This window comes from Etheostoma spectabile, chromosome 5 (assembly GCF_008692095.1).
Source record: "Etheostoma spectabile isolate EspeVRDwgs_2016 chromosome 5, UIUC_Espe_1.0, whole genome shotgun sequence".
In the NCBI taxonomy this organism is placed as follows: Eukaryota; Metazoa; Chordata; class Actinopteri; order Perciformes; family Percidae; genus Etheostoma; species Etheostoma spectabile.
Genome location: NC_045737.1, coordinates 1,564,017 through 1,583,268, shown reverse-complemented (window position 1 = coordinate 1,583,268; position 19,252 = coordinate 1,564,017). Strand labels below are relative to the sequence as shown.

At 39.2% G+C, this 19,252-nt stretch overlaps 1 protein-coding gene and 1 long non-coding RNA gene across 2 annotated transcripts in view; one reads left to right on the top strand and one right to left on the bottom strand.

The window, feature by feature from the left end:
• Nucleotides 1-19,252, top strand: part of zmat4a (zinc finger, matrin-type 4a) — a 228,527-nt gene that overhangs the window by 162,422 nt on the left and 46,853 nt on the right. The gene's annotated exons all lie outside the window — the stretch shown is intronic.
• The window catches only part of LOC116689542 (uncharacterized), a 13,393-nt gene continuing 11,595 nt past the window's right edge, over nt 17,455-19,252 (bottom strand). The window contains exon 3 of the long non-coding RNA XR_004332029.1: nt 17,455-17,539. This is a non-coding gene — a long non-coding RNA (uncharacterized LOC116689542). The remainder of the gene's footprint in view (nt 17,540-19,252) is intronic.

Genomic DNA, 19,252 nt, shown 5'->3' with positions numbered 1-19,252 from the left:
ACAGAGGTATGGATTAACACAAGTTTTATGCCTTTCTGTCACAACTACTGCAGTCAAGATTCTCTGTGTTCCCTCGGTAGGAATCACTGCACATGGGTAGGCACTTGTAATGACATTTTGAACATGTAGAGAGGCTAAGAACACGTTTAAAACTTGCCCTGTTGAAGCCTGTTGAGTGCTAACTCTAGCAGGAGGATAAGACGGTGTGGGCAGCACTGATTATTTTCGTTTTTCTTGCTACTGACAGCACTCCAAATTTTCAAACAACAGAGCTATGTGTTGAATTAGATTGGAATTCTCCTTTAAGACCCTCCTTTAATCCAGATACATCTGTTTGTTGGCATACCTTAAAGTGCTATGACAGAGCCTTGATGTTCTTTTTGCCAATGTTTCTAACAAACAGTGCCAGCTACGCTTTGGCCCCATGATCTCTTATCTTATCAATACTTGGAGATTATTCCCCCCATTACTCAATAATATGGCACTTGTGATTGGTGGGAGGCCAATACCAGCCCGAAAATGGAAGCAAAGGGGAGCTCATCATCTAAAAGACATTTTTGGCGAGGTTGGCTTGTTACCCTTCTCTGACACACAAAATGCATTCAGTCTACCACGTTCCTCTTTTTTCTTTTACCTTTAATTAAGATCAGCACTAAAGACGTACGGTGTCGCCTGGCAGAGGCCTTTGCCCATCCATCCTATCCAAAAGTTATTTACTGTGCAGCCTAAAAACTATGGTATGGTATCTAGCCTTTATAAGTTCTTGGTGATATGATGTGATATGATTGCCCAGACCCCGCTCTCAAATGGCGTGGTGTGGTCTAGCATTCCAGAAGTATCACGCAATCCAGACCATCAGCAGATTCACTATAATGTCATTCATAGGATATTTCTCACCCCCGTGACAATGCACCACATGAAAATAAGTAACAGTCCTTTGTGAACTTTCTGCCCAATAAAAGGCACATATCTTCTCATGATCCGGGAGTGCTCTCCCGTTGGTTCGTTCTGGAACAATATTGCCTCCAAAATGTCTTTGTTTAATGTTACTGTCAATGTCTTGAATCTGAATGACTTGTCAGCCTTTCAGCTCTCTGGAACTTGGAAACGTTCTGTTTATTGGACTTACAGCTGCAAAGAGAAGGATTGCCACCCGTTAAAAACCGCCTCACAACCTTTGTATGCGCACATGGATGTAGTATCTATGGAACTCTTCATGGAACGCATGCATGGAGCTCCAGGAAAGACTCTGGAAACTTGGCAGAACATTGCTGAATCTATTAGGGCCGGGCTGTAGCCTTGTGCTACAGGCCGGACCTCTAACTTGCGCAGGTGTTTGGTCTTTTGTCTTGTGTCTGTTTATGTGCGTGTTTGTGTGTGTCTGTTTCTGCGTGTGTTATTTTGTCTCCCTTTCGTCTTTCCTCTCTGTTTTTATCTTCTTTTTTTACTTGGTCCTGGGATGTGTTCTTTGTCTCAGTGTATTGTTTGTAATTATTTGTCATTGATTGTTCCTTAAATATATAAACATAAATTTAAACATCACAATGAAAGGGTTAGAAACATTATTGCTGTTCTTTAGCTCAGCAATAACTTTGCATAAGTGAGACATTATACCTGCTCAAAGTTTTTTTTCTAATTCAGAGCTATATTAGGTCTGCCATTTTCAGTTTAGACTCTAGCAGAAAAAATAAAATAAATATGCCTTTATTTATATGCTGTCATCATTGGGCTATGTACTTTACCTAATGCTATTTTCAACACCAGCAGACATAAAATAAATCCAATTGTCATCTCATTTCTTGCAAAAGAGGGTAGTATTAAATATTTAATCATCTAAAGTAGACAAGAGCTTAGTAGAAAAAAACTTGAGTGGTTTACTGTATCTTCCCATTGGGATCAGCCATTCTGAATTCTATTTCCTAAATTGTGTTATAGCATATGTTAATTTTAATCTGAAATGATCTGCAGTGTGACTTCTTGACTATTTTGACAAGTGCAGCATTGTGAGATTGAACATAAGATGACAGGGAAGACCCTTGATTGGACAGAGTGATATTGAAAGAATTTGACAAAATAACTCAGCCTTTTCAAGATGATCCCATCTTTGTTGCAGTCTGTGTTACAGCTACAAGTCATTTTATTTGACAGAGCTTGAGTCTGTATGTTTTAGACAGTGCAACAAGAACAGATGCTACCTGTTTTTGATGTAAGGGAATGTTCAGCTTTTGTCCGTGACTCCCCTATTCTTATAGTTACAAATGACTTGAGTTATCCAAATAATGAGAAACAATTTGAGTGATCGTTAAACATACAGTTGCAAGAAAAAGTATGTGAACCCTTTGGGATTACAAGTTTTGCATGAATTGGTCATAAAATGTGCTCTGAACTTCATCTAAGTCACAAAAATAGAAAAACACAGTCTGCTGAAAATAACACTACACAAACATTAGATGTTTAGATGGTTTAATTGAACATAACATGTAAACATTTACAGTGTAGGGAGGAAAAAGTATGTGAACCCCTAGCCTAGTGATCTCTCCAAGAGCTAATTGGAGCCAGGAGTGAGCCAACCTTGACTCCAATCAGTGTGATGATATTGGTTGTGTTGCTGACAGCTGTCCTGCCCTTTAGAAACACACACCTCTTTTGGGTTTACTGGTTTCAAGAAGCACTGTCTGATGTGAACCATGCCTTGCAGAAAAGAGCTCTCAGAAGACCAATGATCAAGAATGATGACTTGCATGAAGCTGGAAAGGGTTACAAAAGTATCTCCGAAAGCCTTGATGTTCATGTGTCCACAGTAAGACGGACTGTCTACAAATGGAGAAAGTTTAGCACTGTTGCTACCCTCCCTAGGCGTGGTCGTTACTGCAATGACTGCAAGTGCACAGCGCAGACTGCTTCATGAGGTAAAGAAGAATCCTAGATTGCCAGCTAAAGACATACAGAAATCTCTGGCACATGCTAACATTTTTGTTGGCACATCTACAATAAAGAAAAAATTAAACAAAAATGGAGTACATGGGAGGACACCATGGAGGAAGCCGTTGCTGTCCAAAAAAAATAACGCAGCACGTTGGAAGTTTGCAAAAGAGCACCTGGATGGTCCACAGCACTACTGGCGAAATATATTGTGGACAGATGGAACCAAAATTGAGTTGTTTGGGAAGAACACACAACACAAAAAAAGGCACAGCACACAAACATCAAAACCTTTTCCCCACTGTAAAACATGGCGGAGGTAACATCTTGGTTTGGGGCTGCTTTGCTGCCTCAGGGCCTGGACGGATTGTTGTCATTGATGAGAACATTTATTCCAGAGTTTATCAAAACATTTTACAGGTAAAAGTACAACCATCTGTCCACCAACTGAAGCTCCGCGGAGGATGGGTGATGCAACAGGACAATGACCCAAAGCATTCAAGTAATTCAACAAAAAAATGGCTTCAACAGCACAGAATACGCCTTCTGGAGTGGCCCAGTCAGAGTCCTGACCTCAACCCGATTGAAATGCTGTGGCATGACTTTAAGAGACTGATTCACACCTCCCAAGAATATTGCTACACTGAAAAAGTTTTGTGAAGAGAAGAAGTCCAGAATTACTCCAGATAGTTGTACAGGTCTGTTCTGCAACTACAGGACACGTTTGGTTGAGGTTGTTGCTGCCAACCAGTTATTGAGTCCAAAGGGTTACAAATTGTTTCCTTCCCGCACTGTGAATGTTTACATGTTATGTTTAACTAAACCACTGCAACATCTAATGTTTGTGTAGTATTTTCAGCAGACTGTGGTTTTCTGTTGTTGTGACTTAGATGAAGTTCAGAGCACATTATATGACCAATTCATGCAAAACTCAATATGATATCCGAGGGGTTCACATACTTTTTCTAGCAACTGTACTGTATGTCATACAAAGAATATGGTGATGGATAATACAACACTACTAAAGCGCTCATGTAGCCTTCCGTACGGGTGCTTGAAATCCTTGAAAATGCTTCAATGTTTTTATTTATTTTTTGCAACCCGTTCCATCAAAATAGTATAAATCACGTCAAAAACACTGTCAGTGTAGCTATCTGTGGAGCGAGCAAGGACGAGCTGTCACAGACCACGGGAAAGTTGGTTTAATATTGGAATGTTAAACTCTATAATGGATTTTTTCTTTTTCTTTTCATGTGTCTAATAACCAACGTCCAATATAAAACCAACTTTACCACGGTGTGTCAGCGAGTTGGCTGGGGTGCAGCATCCTTGCATCCTGGCTAAGAATGGAGCAACTGAGCTGCCCCCCCCGAGCCTCTGAAAGTGAAGTCAGTTTCCCCAGGTGAAGTGCTATGCTAAAAGTGAGTCAGGATCAACAACCGCGCGTCTTTTAGCCTACGTTAGCTAAAAGTCAAAGCGCTCCCTCTGGATTTATAAGAGCATTCTTCCCTTTGATTAGTTTTATTTTAATAAAGACAAGAATAGCATAATACAAAATATTACAAACTGGCATATTTGAATCCAAAACGTTAAGAGGGTTGCTGTTTTGATGGCGTTACGTTACAACACGCTACACAGTGCGTGCTGAGACCGATCATTTGTATTCAAATTCGGAGTAGTGCACAGGAGGAAGAAGAGGAGGGAAATGAAGAAGAAGGCAGTAAACTGGAGAGACCAGGTGGGTTAGAGCAGGAGAAGACCACAGAAGGAGATGTAGAAATAAGTGAAAGAGAACAGGGAAAGGAAGAATTGATGTGAGGGTTGAAGAGGAGGCTGCAGATTCAGAGAGAGGGACAGAGGCAATTAGTGATAAGGAGGATGAAGATGACAGGGAGGAAGAGGAGGCTGCAGATACAGAGACAGAGGTAGAGAAGGATCAGGAGGAGGCAGATGAAGATGACAGGGAGGAAGAGGAGACTGCAGATACAGAGAGAGGGAAAGAGGTAGTTAGTGATCTGGAGGTAGAGGATGAAGAGACCAGTTGTAAGGCCCATTTCTTAAAATAAAATAAGAATATATAGTAGTGCATCAAGATAAAATATAGTAAGATATAGTGGTGGTCTTGATATAGCTATCTATAGATATATGGTGATCTTGACTTTGAGCATGCAACAGTGTAGCCAATGGTTTACATTTTTCTCCATATACACCAATTGCCTGCTTCATGGCTGGTGATAATTTCATATTTTGCTCGTTAGAAATAATCTCTGGTTTTAAGTTAAGGCTTCCCTAGCTGTCTGCTTTATGCCACTGCTGCAGTCAAAAGGTGTTTGATTTTCTACATATTGAAACATTTGATAATTACTCTGTAGCCACCAAATTCTGTGAAAGACTAATTGTAAAAAATTATATTAAACATTTGTGCATCTGTTCTGTCTTTTGAATGCACTTTATAAATGTGGAGGCTATTGTAAATACATCTCCGCTGAGCCGTGCAGAAGCCTGATGGTATTATGGAAGTATAGGCTATATGGTCTTGATGATAGCAACATTGCAGTTGTTGCTTTGGGGCGGGGGGGGCTAGGGCACATGGAATTTTTAATCTGGCCCTGCTTGGTGTGATAATGTAATGTTATACGGGCTTATCTGCTACTGTCAGCTACCTATCGTTACCTTGAAACCATCCAGACGGTATTGAACATACCTGAAACCTGTGATTTAACAGCACCGTCCTTTTTTTTGTCACACAGTTTAACATCAAAACGCTGACTGAACTAGCTGCGTAGATAGTAGCCCACTGTTAAGTTGAGGATGGCCTTATATAATATTTACACCGCTCTTTTCCAGTAGATACATGTATATGTCTTGGCAATGAAATACAATTTTTTAACAAATATAGGCTATTTTCTTCATTTTTCTGTAGTCTTCGGGGTTAACATGTAATTACAGGTTATTGTAACTGTTTCAGATTTTGTTCAAACCTTGTATATATAAAAAATGTGTCCCAAAACCAAGGCCTGTAAAATATTTCTGTTGAAATCCTATGTCTTCATATTTTCAGCCCTTGAAATTACTTTAGTTTTACAACCGGAAAATCACATTATCTGGAAAGCAATATCTGGACATTAATATAATGGAAGGTATTATTCAGGTTAGAGAGCGAGACAGGCAGCCCAAACTTTGTAGGGTGGAAGACAAAAATGTCAATATGACTGAACCATTACAAGTTTGTACAGCATGCCCTAGATTTGGAAAAAGTGTGAAAAGACTGACATTAAGGTTAGCATAAACTTTGAGCAAAATCTAAGAGGGTGCACAGAATGACCCAGCTGCATGTCATTTGGCTCAAATCCTCATTCCTACATTGACTCAGGCAGGTTAGATAGCAAGCAAATTCTACTCAGATAGTGAGACATTTTGAAAATAAAACTTGTGTTTTGCTTAAATATCTGATCCTTCTGCTATTATGAAACACAATTTTGGCTGTTTATAGCATTATGTCTTTAATGTGATAAAAACACTAAATAATAATTTTGACTATGTATTAGTATGTAATTTACGGTGGTGTAAGGTGCGGGATAAAGCTTTAAAATGGAAGGAATTTGACCTTGGAAAAGGTGTACGGACCCTGTATTTTACATTTTGCTGCCTGCAGAATGTGAAAGCATATGAAACTCGATTACAAGAAATATGGAGGATGGTGTGAAAAAAAAAAAACTAATTACTAAGGTTGGTCTTTTTGTTTTTAACACGATACACTTTCATTTGAGATGAATGGTGAGGGCTAGGTCACATTGAAAAGCAGGTGGCAGTAAAGTGAGTTATGGGTCATTTCTAACTGTGATTTTTCTGACCAGTACTTAAATCTTGATTATTTCTCTACATAAAACTAAAGGCTGGTCATCATAGTTTTAAACTAACTAACTACTAACTAACTTTAAACGGAAATGTAAAACAATTAAAATATTACAGTACTGGTATAAATAGCATTATTCCTGTGTGAGTAGTTTGTTTAAAATAAGAAGTGACAAAACGTAATCTTCCCCTGGACGCTAAAATATATATCTAATAAGTTTCTTTTTTATCTCTTTGCAATTTGGGTGATGTAATGAATTTATTTCCCCATATTTTGTATATACACCACATGTATACATAGTTTGACTTTTATCGAAGAAGCAGTTGTATATCTTATGGACTCATGATTCAATTTAGCGAGTTTCTTGCTGATCTAAGCTGTAGAAGAACCAGAACCAGAGGCTCAACTCTTCAAATTTGAAAATTGCCTACTTTGAAATTGTGATTTAAAGGTAGCCCTTTCCTTAGATTGAATTACAACATTTGTTTCTGCTAGGTTAGCAGACAATATGTCAAAAAGAATCAATGTACAAGAAGGAAAACATGAACTCCATGCTGTACCGCAGCAGCTGTTTTCACTCCCATCCATTACCATGGCTGTCAAAAGAAAAGTCCATCATACTTCATGCCTGCTCTGCGTCTAGTGCATGTCTTGTTTGAACAGGCCCTGAAGATAGTTTCATGCTGAGCAACACATATTACCAAAGTGCTTCTCCGAGTGAGGCAGCTCCTCAGAGATTAATGTTGAGAGCAATTTGTTTTTTAAATGTGCAACAAACACATTGTACACATGCTCTACAGTACATTAAAGCTTTAGTGCGTAACCTTTTGATATTAATGAACGTCGGTTACATTCAAGCCATTGCCAAATGAGTTGCAACAAAGCTAATTAAGACTATCAGCTCCACACAACTCTCTCTATATTTCTCAGTATGACTATGTTCAGAAGATTGTGTCGCCTGGTGACTTTCCCGTTCAGAAGCTCGAGTGAAGATAATTACCATCATGTCCATCATGAATTGCCCATGTCCTCCTTTGCTACTAGCAACTGCATGGAGGAGGCGTGGGGGTGGAGGCGCGTGCACAATCATGGAAGGCTTGCCGACAGTTTTGATGTCATTACTTAGAATTCCTCAATGGGGGGCAACTAGGCACCATAGCTTTAATCCTGTACTAAATATGTTTCTTTACAATATGATAGGACAAACCAAAGATAATGTATCATGTAAACCTATCTCATACTGTCCAGGATGGGAGAAAACAAGCTCTGGTTAATTGGCATTTCTTTAAACTAATCACAATTGTCTCGGGCGGTGCTAAAGTGTCAGACAGAGCCACGGTGCAGCTGCAAAATGGCCTCAGGAAGGAACTTGTTTTGGTGAAACATTTTTACATTAAAAAGTTGTTTCAGTGGCGCAACACAAAGCTCAGATTGTTCAGATAGTCTATCTAGCTGTCTGGATTTACCCTGCAGACATCTGAGGAGCATTTAACCATAGTCCTCATAAATCCACCGGAGTTTAGAATTACAACACAAAGAAAGCGGAAGGTAACAGATTGCCGGGCCCTAAAAGAGTGACATGCGGCCGAATTTCTAGCGGCACTGGAGCAATCCCGAAAGTGGAACGTCATGGATATAGACTAATATTTTTACTTTGTGTTTCTGCCATTTTTTGGAAAGAACTACCCTTATAATCTTTCAGTTGCTAAATACCTACGTGTAAGAGAGTGATGTCATCTCCTACCAATCTTGGTTTACTTTAATTTTGATGAATAAAGTAAATAGTGGAATACAAGTGACTACCTCAGTGCATAGCAACTGGAATCAAATCTGATTTTTCCAAAAAAACAAATACAGAACAGGGAAGCAAAAAGAGCTGAGAACTAACACTGAGGTTTGACAGGTTTTAACACTTACACTGAGTCAGCTGGTCCAAGTCATTATCCAAATGTGGAATAGTTTTATGAGAAGATACAAGATATCTTTATAGAGCTTAGCATGATTAATTATATGCTAAGAGAGCATGATTAATCTAAAGAAGTGCCACTTTGTATTTTAGGAAATTCCGTATCGTTCTTTCTGAGTACAATACGAGAGAAGGATTGTGCAAATTAGCTTCCATGGTGTTCATTTTCATAGTAAATGTTGAAATTAGGTTATAATATATTATTTAACTCAATGTACTGCTTAATAATCTACAGATATGTTCTGTAAAATCTTTGATGTGGCCCTCACACAACTGTGTCTCATGAGTATGTAAGATCCCAATATCACCATTATAACAGTTGCTTATTTTGTAACAGTAGTGCAAAAAAGCAAAAATGTCTTAAGTTTTTATCATCTGTCAGGACAGATTTAAATTAAGTTGTTATAAATTCCAACAGTTTTCATCATAAATCCAATTATCCATATTCTACCAAGTTTTTAGGGGCTGTAGATTTGCTTGTTGAAAGATGGCAGTTGGTTCAAAATGGGGAAGGCACGTTGAATAATTTTCTAAGTACAATTTCTTTATTTTGGCAATAGGTGAGGGAAATTAATTGAATTAATGTATTTTATATTTTTATTATTTCAAAATAAACATTTTACCCAATGTACATGACGGGACTTACTACACTTGGTGTGTTTAGAGTGGTTTTGAACCGGTTAATGTAGAACTTTTTCCTTCTACATTAAAGTGAGCATGCATACAGAGCTGTGAATAAATGGATCACAGAATCCAAAGTTATACAGTGCACGGGAGATTGGTTTATTTTTAACCAAGAACACTGACCCAAAACAAGTTCACCCGTTCGCTCCTCAGTGGATTGGCCATGCATCTGTATCTGCTTTCACGCTTAAATCATCCACCCACAGACACCCAAATTAATCGTTTTCACTTCCCTTCTACCAGTCCATGTAGGCTATTGTTTTTTCAATTATGTATTGTATTAATTATGGTTGTTTCTTTAACAATAAACTTTAAAGACTAGAGAGGTTGCTTTTAGTAGCCTAATTCTAACCATTTCAATGCGTTTTAGCTTGTGAAATAATAAATGAAGTTGCTGTGTGGGTAAATGTGCACAGCGTCTCTCTTAATGGGGACACACAGCAGCTCTGCTCTCTGCTCTGTTCACATTTTAAACAATGTAATTGATATTTTTCTCATTAATTATGTAATATTTCACCCACTCTAAGCCCATCTGCTATTAATCAGAATGTTGCTTTACATGACCTGACCTGCCTGATCAGAAACGGGGTTTGTCTGTTTCACTGCTCTACCGGTTTGGCTTGCTCCTGGCTGAGTGTTGTGTATTTGGCCTTCTGCATGACTCCTCTGCAAATGTGAGCTACTGTATTAGAGCTGCAATGATTGTGTGAACCCACTTTAAAATGCGTGCGGTAGGCTAATCAAAATTTAATGGTGGTGTTGTATCTGTAACGTTGGTGCAAAAAAACATGAATACATCATGTCTCTCTGTCACTCCCTTGCCCTGCTGAGTACCTTACACATGTACAGTGTGTGCGTGCGTTGGTGCCTTTACTTTGCGGCGGGCAGTTCCTGTGGACACTATAAAATATAATCCTTTTGGCACAACTGTACAGGCCTATTAAAGGTTGTTGCTTGTGTGATAGGAGGGATGGCTGCATGCATCCAACTTCTACTGAAAGTACGTTACATTAACGTGACTATTTGTGAGGATTAGTGTTTTGCCTAAGAAATTAGCTGTTAGTTTAGTAATAGCTCTCACTCTATCTGTGCTGTTTTCTTGTTGAATTATCTGTACAAATAGCATCTTAATTTTTATTTCAGAGCTTAAATTGACATCGTTAACATTGTCAGTACTAAGGTGATCGCACAGAATGTGAGTAGTTTACTTTTTCCCTATTCACTGTTAACTGTAATGGTTGGAAAAGGTCAGCTTTTGCCTTTTATGCCTTTTTGTGTGAATAATGTTTTTTTATGATGGATCCGAGGATCATGCTTTTTTTTCTCAGAGTCACTCAGGGAGGGTCAAGGAAAATACTCATAAAAGTAGGGCTTGTATGAACGCACTTTACACAATGTTTACATTAAATACATACATAAACATTATCATTTTCGTCTATCTGAACTTCTCATGGATTCTTGTCACTATATTGATCACTTAGTTTCTTTTGATACCTTGTACGGACGAAAGACGACACAGTGCTGTTTTTCAGTGCTCACTCCAAAACCCAGACGGTAGTCAACCCTTGCAGACAAATAGCGGATTTCCAGACATCATCATAACCGTTAATCGGAAATGTGTTTCTGGCAGATGTGATTTAGCACATTGTCCCTCTCTTTCTCACTTTCTGTGCTTTCCAGCTCTTCCTTCTAACGAGCCCTGCAATTGCAGTTCTCAAGCTGTTGCTCTCGGCTGTGTGTTATATTAGCTACTCCCCCTGATCCTAAAATAGATCTATTAAAACCTTGCTCACCAAGGTCCTCTTCAAGGGGAAACAAAAGGCAAAGTCTTTCCCCATGTACATCCAACTTCTTCAATTTAAACACCTGATTGGACCACAAGAAGGCCAGCCATTTGTTAACAGCTAATGCCTTTCACAGCTAAAGTCTGTTCTCATCAAGATATTACATCTGAACCTACTGCCCATTTCCAAACTGTGTCCAATTCCAGAGACCAATCTTATCGGTAATCTTGTGAGCATGACTGTTTTATTGCTTCAAGGGGTTGAAAACACTTTTGAGTGATGATTTTATTCTGAAAGTCCATTTCACAAAGCAATCTATTATAATATGTCCCGCGGTTGCAACTTACTAAACAATTTGTTTCATACTGACTTGGATTTAGCATATGCTCTTTCAGCCTGGGCGCCCTGCTGCAATCAGACAGGGACTAAACTTCCACCATCTGAATGGGGCAGATGGCTGCTGGTTAATTTACCATGAACCCTGGACTTGCACCACCTTTTTTGCTGCTCATAAACAGTCGACACAGAGGACTGCACTGCTAATCAGTCATACTGCCACCATGTTCCCAGCCAAAGGCTCAAGCTATAGGTCTCAATTAGCTGAGAGACCACCAGAGATTTACTACGGAGCAAACAAAATAACTCAACTTAGCACCCCAATCTGTGGCTTATTGGTGAGTCAATCTAGAGGCGTGTGTGCCAGGTATAGACTAGCTAGCAGTTACCATGTACTATCAGCTTTCAATGAGATTGTATTGTGGTTTATTAACTTTCCATCGATGCTTATCTGCAGTAAATGGTTTGCATTCAGAAGTGAAAGGTGCATTTTGTTTCATCAGGGGTGTATCTCTCCCTCTCAGACGATGCAATATAAATGTGGATACACAGTCACCAATTGCATTCAAGATTATATAAATTAATCTTTAACTCACTGCAACTCAAACCGGATTCCATACATTTTTGGGGGAGGACATCAAGTACTGTAGAGGAGGATCTTTTCAGTGTTTATGTCAGTTCCTTGGTCTTTGTTATCAATCTAAATGTAATACTTTCAATAATGCCCTATGACACATGCTCCTGTAAATAAAACAGTACATACCTTTACTAACCAGGAGGAGTGGGTGCCAGTTAGAAGTAGCATTAGCTGCTAAGCTAGCATTATTTACCTTGTGCTGACTGCTTCTTTTTTTTTGTCAGTGCACATGTTGCCTATCGAAATTCCAACTGAGGATTTTCTAAATTTGGGTTGGTTCTGTGGTTGATGTAGCCAGGACCGTTGCATGCATTTCTGCTGCTCTAGGAAAACAAATATGCCATCCCTCTATTTGCAGCATATCATACCAGCAACGACACGCAAAGACCAATATGCCATAAACACTATGCAAACGGTCTAGTGCAACGCAATAATTAGTAGATGCACAAATAACGCACAAAACCGGTCTGTGTAATAATTCTAATAATCTTGAGCCAAATTATTTACAGCAGAGTGATGAATATATGTTTTCCAAATAATGTGATAACCTTCAATCCTGTAATTTGCTCACATCCACACTAAATCCTGTAACTGTAAATCATTGCTGGCTATATTCATAAAGAATCTTATATTTCTACTAGGACTGTCAAAGTTTATGCGTTAATAACAAATTTTCTTTTGAAGCCAAAATTTATTTTACACCCGATTTACATGCGTGCTTTCTGTGATTTTGGCCTTTGGATGTTCAGTATTTTTGCGAAATCAGGAAGTGATGCAGCAGAAATGTTGTGGATGGCTAGCAGAAACAAACCTCCTTGAGCAGAAAGGGATAAAGAAAGGGGTCATTTGAATGGCAAGTTCAGTTTCAAAGCCCTTCCAGTTGTGAATTGAGCTACCATCGGAGTACGTCAAGTCTCAAATACCACTTGCTGGCCAAGCGTAAGGCTGCTACAGATAACCCTCCTCCCCCTCGCCAAAGGCAGGTTGCAACAGAGATGTAAGAAGTGTAAGGAATACAAAGAAGTAAGAAGTACATGTGTAAAGTGGGACACTACATTGTGTTAGTATTACCAGGTAGTATTACATTCAGGTCAATAAGCCCATCGGTTGGTGCTTGATGGGCTTGAGTTTGCCTTTTTATGCTTTCACCATACTTTTTGAGCATACTGTACATTTGAGGTTATTCTGGAGAATATTCTAGATCGCGTTTGTCATTGAAGAACAGAAGAGATCGGAGAGTTTCTTGCATCCAGCCTTCTTCAGGAAGTTAAGGCCACAGGATTGGGGTGAAACAATTTAAAGCACCTTGTGCTCACACCTGGTAACTTAATGAAGAAGGCTGGATGCCAAAATGCATTGAAGTCAAATTACATTCCTTTTGAATGGGTTACTTTCTTTTGAACTTCTATTTTATTCCCACTCTCTGAAGTCACTTCTGTGACTGCAACAGGCATTTTCTACTGGGCACGTTTCGGCTGTGTTTTGAGGCGGCTCTGTAAATACTGTAAAAGACAGTAAAGACAATAAAATCTTTGAGTCAGGTAGCAAGACGCTCCGCTTCTGAGACGATCCCAGTGTGGTATGGCGTGTGACGGAGGATGGAACAAAACTGGAACACAGCCGGAACGCAGCAGAGAAGCGCCCAGTGGAAAATGCCTGTAAGATCAAATGAAGATAAGACATCAGATTGCGTTTTTCTCTGCATGCTTCAGCTCCACAACCTGTTTTCATTTCAACAATTCCAACCTAACCAAATATATGAGAATGCAGAGCACATTCTTCTTCTTCTGCATCCTCTTCTGAGCTGTCTCTTTTCCTGACTAAGGGACAAGTTAACCAAAACAAACGAGTCACGGGTGACTCGCAGACAATGCCTCAGAAAGGAAGAGGTACATGTGATCGAGGGGAAGCACTGCAGAGGCCCAAAGGCTCCCAGTGCTTAATCACTCACTCATGCAGGGCAGCACCGTGTGGGAAGAGCCGTGAGTGGCTGGCAGTGATGGATACCCGGACCGCTGCATAATCTTTCACCTTTTCAAAAGTTATTTGAAAAGCAAGCTGTCAGAGGGCCACTGCAGAGCAGACCCTCACTGCCTGCTGCAGAACTTTAATGTCAGCTCATGACTGCGTCTGGGGACGGCCTTGCAAAATTGAAATCTTAGTCCTGGTGGCGGCAGACTGACAGAGTGGTTATTGTGCAGCTTATCAGGAGGAAAGTGAAAGAGAGAGATTTGCTTATCTCTCTTTCTCTCTCTCTCTCTCTCTCTCTCTTTGTGGGTAATATTGCCCTCCATCAAAATGTTAGAAGAAAAAAGCTGACATCAATATCTGAGAAGTAAGTTGTTGGAAAAAGCAACATTTTCAACATCACCTGCCTGAAAGAAGAAAATAAGTTTCACCAGCTCATTCCTTGGTGTGATGGTTTAGAGTAACGATCATTCATGGGTGAAATTTGATAAATAGGATATGGAAATGTAATTCAATGCTTGTAGGATGACATTTATATTATCTTGGCCTTTAGCTCAGAGGTGTACTTATGAAAGAGTTAACTTAATAATGACAATGAGGCAATCATGATGGCCATTTTTCAAACCACAATAAGATTAGTACAACATGACAGCGATTACAGGGTGCTCATAATTTGTAGCAACAGCTTTTGTCCCAGACACTGAGGACGTTGTGGGTGCACAATTAAAAAAATTATTATTATTAAATTTTAGATCCCAAATAAATCAGACAACTCAAGGTCTAGGCATCAACCCCTGGTTGAGACCCTGAGTATAAGAGTAGGTAATTAAAGATGGTGACTAGATGTACAGTGCAATGCTAATATAACAGCTACTAAGAAGTTTTATATACTGTTAAAGTAAACGGCACTAACATTATACCTGCCTTACTTTAGCAGGTAGGTTTAACTTGTCATGATGAGCATGTTAGCATGATCCAGTTCTAGCATGAGAGGAAAAGGTAAAAGATCTAAACTTTATATCAAAATGTAGATGCATTTGCAGTTCTGCCAGGTTAAGCTATGGAGTTGACATGTTTGCGGAAAGATCCACCTTGACCTACTTTTTTACTTCATTTTAAAGTTTTTAATTTAGAGCGAGTTTGAAGAGAGCTCTGGCATAATCGACAAAAAGAGGCAAGGGACCTAAATCTGAAAAATGCCTGATTATAAAGGATTTTGTCAAAGACAACACTGAGGTAGAGGCCACCGAAGAAGCTGGTGCTGCCGCAGCTAGCGCTAAGGCTAACCTTACTAGTGCTAAGGCCCCAGCTACAAACAAAGATAATAAGCTGATAATAAGCTGAAGAGTGCCGTGGATGATAGATTTGACATGCTTAAAATGTCTCTAGCCAATCTTAAATCAGCTATTCAGACATAACTGAACGAGTTTCTTCAACTGAGATTGCTGTGGCATCGCATGACTTGAGGAGCTGGAGCGGCGACAAGATAGCCTAGCGTCCCAGTGAATGCCACAACAGGCCAAGGTAGATGATCGGGAGGAACTAAAAGCTATTTGAATTTCCAAAAAACATTTATGTATGTTATCAAACTTTAAACTGTATTATTGGGCTGCTCATCTGTCCATGCTTGTCTTGTGGAGGAGAGGCCCGCCCTCTGCTTCAGATTCCTGCCCAGCGTGGCTATACATAGAACGTCTGCTTTTCAGAAAGACTTCCTTACTAGCACTTCTTAATAGCCCCACCACAGTTAAAAAGTAATGCTATAGTAACAGCTTTGTAACTTGTGGCACTATTTGCTATTTATTATAGGAGCAGATACAATCTTATATTACTATAAGGCCCCAAAAATATATACAAACACTCCAATCTGTTATTCCTGGCTTGAAAGATTAAGTGTTTTTTTTGCCTAAAAACAGAAGAGTATTAATCATACAAATGATTTGTATATGCAAGGCAGTTTTGCATTATTTTGATCGCTAAAAACTGCTTATAATATTCATGCCTCAAGCTTTATCAGATATTTCCCAACAAGAGAATTTATCAGGGAAAATGTGCCGAACTTTTGAAAGCCTGAACAAGCATGAAACTCTTCATACAATGTCCTTCTTCTACCAAATCCTTCATAAAACAACTCTGCTGAGCACTTCGGAGCGTAGGCATGTATGGGCAGATTAAATGTGAAATTAATTGTTGAGCTATGGAATGAATGTTAAAAGAATGTGCATGGAGATTTCAAAAGCTTGATGCTCTTTAAATATGTTGTTGCACTGTAAAAAGGACGAACCCATCCCCAATTGCTCTCCTTGGTTCTGACCAAAGAATGGAATCTCCATTACGCACCATACCTGGCTGTGCTATAGCGCATCTCTCTATAGACCTTAGGCCTGTATTCTGGAAAAGTGGTCAGGCATCTCATATTTCCCCAAAACATAGGTTAGTTCTGCTCGTATAACATGAGGCTGAATATTTCACAATTCTGTTTAATTGTTTTAAGTTTTAAGTAGATCCACCCCTTGTTTCTGGAAAACCATGGAAGAAATTGGTCATATGATCACATAACTTTCAAAAGCCATCCATTTTACTAATCCTCCAAAGATGACAGACACATGGCATAAGAGGTACATTTTGAGAGGTAAAATTTTAGCTCAAAAAACTGTTTTTCCTTTCAAAGTAAAATTTCTACGATTTAAAGTTTTTTATTGTAGTGTCTGAACAATTATAGACAAGTTTGAAAACATTCCACACATGTTTTAGTGCTTTAGCAGGCTACACAATGAGTCTATACAGTTAGCATAATGTTAGCTCTCAACTGCTGGATCATGCTAGTTTTTCCAAACTTGTGGGTCTGGGATAATTTGTGCCAAAGTGCCTGGGTTAAGTTTTGCCAGTGGCGCAACTCACCCCCACTTATGATTTTTTTCAACATAAAGGCCTATATATTACATTTAAAGAAAATGATAGAATCATCCCTAGAGGTGATGTGCTCAAGTAACTAATGCCTTCAGCATTGGAAAGTTGGATGTTAAGTAATAGGACAGATGCAGACCACCTAGACCTACAAAACATGACTTATTCCAACAGTTTAATAGGGTTACAATATTTAATTATTGATATTATTGAATATTGAATTTGTTTTGCTTTCATTAGAACTACAGTTCATAACATTAAAATGTTCTGTTTTATGTGAGAAATCACTGGCACAATTCACCCCAACGTATTCCCCAAAGGCACAACTGACCCCGCACCAGCTCTGTAAAGAGTTATGAATTGATTATTATTTTAATTCATGTATCTCATAACGACAACTAAACTCGCTAAAGCAGAAGAAGCGACCAGATACTTTAGCACTGGTTGAGTTGCGGACTCATCCACGGAAGACAGATCTACTGGCTATCATCCATTTGCGAGTCAGAGGCAGAAGGACTAGCTCCGGTGTTATGTCCCTACTGGTTTCCGTATGTTGTGTTTGCCTAACAGCTGCCGTTGTGGCCTGCCTCTGTCACCAGATTTGTCACACAATCACAAACATGTTCTTGGCGATTTTCAAATCCTTTCCCAGATCTACTTCCGCGAAAATGTTTGTCTAAGTAAGCACCAGATCACAGCCACCTACAAAAAAGAAAATATGTAAAAAAAATATAATCATTCAAGTTTGGTCGACCTGGTTTCAATCTTGTGGCAAAAATGTTTAGTTAACACCCAAGTCCTGGAAACGATTTTCACACTTTCAGATCACTTGGAGGTAGCCTAGCATACCAACAGGCTGCATCTGATCCCAAACCTCACTGTCTGCTCAACTTGAGCAGAAACATCCAAATCACCTATTAACATGACCAGCTTTTTGAAAATGTTTTTGAAAACTAAACAGTTAGACTATTTTAGAACAAATTATGAGATCATTAGCCAATTTTTAATAATTCTTGACAAAATTAAAATATATTAAAATAAAAATTGAAGAAAAGTTATTAGTGGGCCTGTTGAAAAGTGGGTTGATGTTACCCTAGTGTCTCACCTGTCTGTAGTCAATAAAAAAGCCATGGTAGGTTACGTAACACGCTTTTGGTCATGCGGGAAATTTCATTCATATGTTCAATTCATTTTAATCATTCATTTTTTACTGCTTCTTGTAGACTTTTGGGAAAAGTTGGGAACCTAAACCTCTTGTAGCGATTCTGGGAGCAGCAAGTTCCTTATCTCTTTCTAAGAGGGAGAGGAAGGCTTGGGATGGTGATTGCGAAGAAATTGATTTTACGTATGGGACAAATGGACTCTGTGCCTACATATGACCTCTGGCTGTGTCTAACACACAACATTTGGAAAGACTGAGATACTATAGCAAAGATAGAGGAGATGTGTTTGATATGGTGTGGGGCCCTGTACTGAGATTCTTTAAAGGGCAGGCAGGTGGATGTTTTGTAGTGTCACTGTGAATATACATATATATATATACATATATATATATATATATATATATATATATATATATATATATATATATATATATATAACCGGCCACTTTATTAGGTACACCTGTCCAACTGCTCGTTAACACTTAATTTCTAAGCAGCCAATCACATGGCGGCAACTCAGTGCATTTAGGCATGTAGACATGGTCAAGAGAATCTCCTGCAGTTCAAACCGAGCATCAGTATGGGGAAGAAAGGTGATTTGAGTGACTTTGAACGTGGCATGATTGTTGGTGCCAGAAGGGCTGGTCTGAGTATTTCAGAAACTGCTAATCTACTGGGATTTTCACGCACAACCATCTCTAGGGTTTACAGAGAATGGTCCGAAAAAGAAAAAACATCCAGTGAACGGCAGTTCTGTGGGCGGAAATGCCTTGTTGATGCCAGAGGTCAGAGGAGAATGGCCAGACTGGTTCGAGCTGATAGAAGGGCAACAGTGACTCAAATAACCACCCGTTACAACCAAGGTGGGCAGAAGAGCATCTCTGAACGCACAGTACGTCCAACTTTGAGGCAGATGGGCTACAGCAGCAGAAGACCACATCGGGTGCCACTCCTTTCAGCTAAGAACAGGAAACTGAGACTACAATTTGCACAAGCTCATCGAAATTGGACAATAGAAGATTGGAAAAA